The sequence below is a fragment of the Capra hircus genome, chromosome 21 (genome assembly GCF_001704415.2).
Source record: "Capra hircus breed San Clemente chromosome 21, ASM170441v1, whole genome shotgun sequence".
Taxonomy (NCBI): domain Eukaryota; kingdom Metazoa; phylum Chordata; class Mammalia; order Artiodactyla; family Bovidae; genus Capra; species Capra hircus.
The window spans coordinates 31,148,188-31,154,104 of NC_030828.1; positions in this window are offsets into that span (position 1 = coordinate 31,148,188).

The window sequence follows — 5,917 nt, forward strand, 5'->3', positions numbered from 1 at the left end:
GGGTTCCATTGCCTTCTCTGAACCCAAGCTAAGTATGACCTATTAGATTCTGTTGTAACACAATAAAAAAGACATACTATTGATACACACAGCAACATGAGAGAATATCAAAAACATTATGCTAAGTGACAGAAGTCAGACACAAAAGACATGATTCCATTTATATGGCAGTCTGTAAAAGGCAAAACTAAAGGGACAAAAAGCAGATAAGTGGTTTCCAAGAGCTGGAATAGAGGGTGGAGACTAAAGGCAAATGGGCATGAGGGAACTTATCAGTGAGATGCAAGTGTTCTGTATTTTGACTGTGGTGTGTATGTGTGTGTATATATATATATATATATATATATATACATACATAATGTGGTATATATATAGTATCTGTCTATATATAATGTCTGTCTACATTTATCAAAACTCAAAAAACAGAACATTTCAAATTGGTGAATTTCATTGTATGTGAATTTGACCTCAATAAAGCTGATTAAAACCCATCCACACACACATACAGCAGGTCACCAGATTGAATCCTCTGCTCATACAATTTACAACCACGGTGGTATGGTCACTCATTTAGAGTCAGACATCCTGGAGTGTGAAGTCAAGTGGACCTTAGGAAGCATTATTGCTAACAAAGCTGATGGAGGTGATGGAATTTCAGTTGAGCTATTTAAAATACTAAAAGATGATTCTGTTAAAGTGTTGCACTCAATATGTCAGCAAATCTGGAAAACTCAGCAGCGGCCACAGGACTGGAAAAGGTCAGTTTTCATTCCAGTCCCAAAGAAGGGCAGTGCAAAAGAATGCTCAAACTACTGGACATTTGTGCTCATTTCCCATGCTAGCAAGGTTATGCTCAAAATCCTTCAAGCTAGGCTTCAGCAGTACATGAACTAAGAACTTCCAGATGTACAAGCTGTATTTAGAAAAGGCAGAGGAACCAGCAATCAAATTGCCAACATTTGTTGGATCATAGAGAAAACAAAGGAATTCTAGAAAAACATCTACTTCTGCTTCACTGACTACAAGAAATCCTTTGACTGTGACTGTAGATCATAACAAACTGAAAATTCTTCAAAAGATGGGAATATTAGATTACCTTCCAGTCTCCTGAGAAACCTGTATTCAGGTCAAGAAGCAACTGTTAGAACTGAACATGGAACACTGGACTGGTTCCAAAGAGAAAGGAGTAGGACAAGGCAGTATATATTGTCACCCTGTTTATTTAACTTATATGCAGAGTATATTATGTGAAATGCCAGGCTGGATGACTCACAAGCTGGAATCAAGTTTGCCAGGAGAAATATCAGCAACCTCAGATATGCAGATGATACCACTCTAATGGCAGGACTGAAGCTGACGCTGAAACTCCAGTATTCTGGTCATCTGATGTGAATAGAATGGAAACATCACAATGGAAAATTCCCTGATGCTGGGAAAGACTGAAGGCAGAAGGAGAAGAGGGTGGCAGAGGATGAGATGCCTGGATGGCATCTCTGATGCAACGGACGTGAACTTGGGCAAACTTCAGAAGTTGCTGAGGGACAGAGAGGCCTTGTGTGCTGCAGTCCATGAGTTTGCAAACAGCTGGAAACGACTGGGCTATTGAACAACAACAACAATGGCAGAAAGGAAAGAGGAACTAAAGAGTCTCATGATGAAAGTGAAAGAGGACAGTGAAAAAATTTGACTTAAAACTCAGCATTCAAAAAACCAAGATCATAGCAACTGGTCCCATCAGTTTAGCTCAGTTCAGTAGCACAGTCGTGTCCGACTCTTTGCGACCCCACGAATCACAGCAGCCAGGCCTCCCTGTCCATCACCAACTCCCGGAGTTCACTCAAACTCATGTCCATCGAGTCGGTGATGAGATCCAGCCATCTCATCCTCAGTTGTCCCCTTCACCTCCTGCCCCCAATTCCTCCCAGCATCAGAGTCTTTTCCAATGAGTCAACTCTTTGCATCAGGTGGCTGAAGTATTTCGAGTTTCACTTCAGCATCATTCCTTCCAAAGAACACCCAGGACTGATCTCCTTTAGGATGGACTGGTTGGATCTCCTTGCAGTCTAAGGGATTCTCCAGAGTCTTTCTCCAACACCACAGTTCAAAAGCATCAATTCTTCAGCGCTCAGCTTTCTTCACAGTCCAACTCTCACATCCATACAGGACCACTGGAAAAACCATAGCCTTGACTAGACGGACCTTTGTTGGCAAAGTAATGTCTCTCCTTTTGAATATGCTATCTAGGTTGGTCATAACTTTCTTTCCAAGGAGTAAGCATTTTTTAATTTCGTGGCTGCAATCACCATCTGCAGTGATTTTGGAGCCCCCCAAAATAAAGTCTGACACTGTTTCCACTGTTTCCCCATCCATTTCCCATGAAGTGGTGGGACCAGATGCCATGATCTTCGTTTTCTGAATGTTGAGCTTTAAGCCCACTTTTTCACTCTCCTCTTTCACTTTCATCAAGAGGCTCTTCAGTTCCTCTTCACTTTCTGCCATAAGGGTGGTGTCATCTGCATATCTGAGGTTATTGATATTTCTCCTGGCAATCTTGATTCCAGCTTGTGTTTCTTCCAGCCCAGCATTTGTCATGATGTACTCTGCATGTAAGTGAAATAAGCAGGGTGACAATATACAGCCTTGACATACTCCTTTTCCTATTTGGAACCAGTCTGTTGTTCCATGTCCAGTTCTAACAGTTGCTTCCTGACCTGCATACAGGTTTCTCGAGGCAGATTAGGTGGTCTGGTATTCCCATCTCTTTCAGAATTTTCCACAGCTTATTGTGATCCACACAGTCAAAGGCTTTGGCATAATCAATAAAGCAGAAATAGATGTTTTTCTGGAACTCTCTTGCTTTTTCCACGATCCAGAGGATATTGGCAATTTGATCTCTGGTTCCTCTGCCTTCTCTAAAACCAGCTTGAACATCTGGAAGTTCACGGTTCACGTATTGCTGAAGCCTGGCTTGGAGAATTTTGAGCATTACTTTACTAGTGGGTGAGATAAGTGCAATTGTGCGGTAGTTTGAGCATTCTTTGACATTGCCTTTCTTTGGGATTGGAGTGAAAACTGACCTTTTCCAGTCCTGTGGCCACTGCTGAGTTTTCCAAATTTGCTGGCATATTGAGTGCAGCACTTTGACAGCATCATCTTTCAGAATTTCAAATAGCTCAACTGGAATTCCACCACTTCCACTAGCTTTGTTCGTAGTGATGTTTTCTAAGGCCCACTTGACTTCTCATTTCAGGATGTCTGGCTCTAGGTGAGTGATCACACCATCGTGATTATCTGGATCGTGAAGCTCTTTTTTCGTACAGTTCTTCTGTGTATTCTTGCCACCTCTTCTTAATAGCTTCTGCTTCTGTTAGGTCCATACCATTTCTGTCCTTTATCAAGCCCATCTTTTTATGAAATATTCCCTTGGTATCTCTAATTTTCTTGAAGAGATCTCTAGTCTTCCCCATTTTGTTCTTTTCCTCTATTTCTTTGCATTGATCGCTGAGGAAGGCTTTCTTATCTCTCCTTGCTATTCTTTGGAACTCTGCATTCAAATTGGGAATATCTTTCCTTTTCTCCTTTGCTTTTCACTTCTCTTCTTTTCACAGCTATTTGTAAGGCCTCCTCAGACAGCCATTTTGCTTTTTTGCATTTCTTTTCCATGGGGATGGTCTTGATCCCTGTCTCCTGTACAATGTCATGAACCACCGTCAATAGTTCATCAGGCACTCTGTCTATCAGATCTAGTCCCTTAAATCTATTTCTCCTTTCCACTGTATAATCATAAGGGATTTGATTTAGGTCATACCTGAATGGTCTAGTGGTTTTCCCTACTTTCTTCAAAGTGAAAGAGGACAGTGAAAAAATTTGACTTGAAACTCAACATTCAAAACCATGATCATAGCAACCAGTCCCATCACTTCATGGCAAATAGGAGAAAAAGTGGAAGCAGTGACAGATTTTATTTTCTTGGACTCTGAAATCACTGTGGATGGTGACAGCAGCCATGAAATTTGAAAATGCTTGCTTCTTGGAAGATAAATTATGACAAACCTAGACAGCATACTAAAAAGCAGAGACATAGCTTTGCCAACAAAGGCCCATATAATGAAACCTATGGTTCTTCCAGTAGTCACATACGGATGTGAGAGTTGGACCATGCTGCTGCTGCTGCTAAGTCACTTCAGTCATGTCCGACTCTGTGCGACCCCATAGACAGTAGCCCACCAGGCTCCCCCATCCCTGGGATTCTCCAGGCAAGAACACTGGAGTGGGTTGCCATTTCCTTCTCCAATGCAGGAAAGTGAAAAGTGAAAGTGAAGTCACACAGTCATGTCCCACTCTTCACGACCCCATGGACTACCAGGCTCCTCCGCCTATGGGATTTTCCAGGCAAGAGTACTGCAGCGGGTTACCATTGCCTTCTCCATAAAGAAGGTTGAATGCTAAAGAATTGATGCTTTCAAGCTGCAGTGCTGCAAAAGACTCTTGAGAGTCTCTTGTACTGCAAGAGATCAAACCAGTCAATCCTAAAGGAGATCAACCTTGAATATTCATTGAAAGGACTGATGCGTAAGCTGAAGTTCCATTACTTTGGCCACCTGCTGTGAAGAACCAACTCATTAGAAAAGACTCTGATGCTGGGAAAGATTGAAAGCAGGAGGAGAAGAGGGTGGCAGAGGATAAGATGGTTGGATGGCATCAGTGACTCAGCGGACATGAACCTGAGCAAACTCCAGGAGGTAGTGGAAAGAGCTGGACATGACTCAGAGGCTGAACAACAACAAAGCTGATTAAAATTCATCTATCACACATACGGCAGGTCACCAGATTGAACCCTCTGCTTATACAATTTACAATCAGGATGTTGATGCCAATGTAAATTGCAACATTTCTTTTTGTAATCTGACTTACAACCTACATTCAATCCATCAGTAAATTCTTAGGCTTTAGCCTTCTGCTTCCACTCTAGTCTAAGCCACCGTCATCTCATCCTGGGGTTATTGAAGCAACCTCCTAACTAGTCTCTGGGTCTCTGCCCTTGCCTTCAAAGGCAATTCTCAGGACAGTGATCCTCTTAAAACATAAAGCACATTCCATCACCCCTGTTCAATTGCTTCCATCATGCTGGGGAAACACTCCAAAGCTCTGCAGAGCCCTCCTTGATCTGGACTCTGCTTGGCTCTCCAATTTATTGGATGGCCAAAAGTTCCTTTGTTTTTAGTACAAGTAAAAGACACATTTTTCATTGTCATCAAGAACTTTATTGAACAACATATTCACCATTTTGTTCTACTCCACATGTGTGTGCTCAGTCATTCAGTTGTGTCTGGCTCTCTGTGACCCCATGGACAGAGGAGATGCCCAGGCGCCTCTGCCCATGGTATTCCAGGCAAGAATACTGGAGTGGGGTTGCCATTTCCTCCTCCAGGGGATCTTTCCAACCCAGGGATCAAACCTCCATCTGTTATGTCTCCTGCAGATGCTTCACCACTGTGCCATCTGGGAAGCCCTTTTCCCACTACCCTCTGTCATTTTTCAGGCAACTTCATAATTCCATCTTCCCAAAGCTTTTTATCTTTTTGAGCAAAGAACTGTTCTGTGCCTTTAACAGTCTTTCAGGAAATTGGAATTTTTTCCATTAAGAGAATTTTAAAGACTGAAATAAATGGACATCTGAAGGGGCAATGTCTGGTGAATACTGTTGATGAGTCAGAACTTTCCAGCCAAGTTGTAATGGTTTTTCCCTGGTCATCAAACATGCGGTCTTGCTTATCCTAACGGAAGACTGTGCATTTTCTGCTGACTAATATTGGGCACTTTTTGTCAAGTGATGCCTTCAGCTGATTTAATAGGGTGCACTACTTGTTGGAAGTAACCTTTTGGTTTTCCAGAAGGAGCTCATAACAAAGGACTC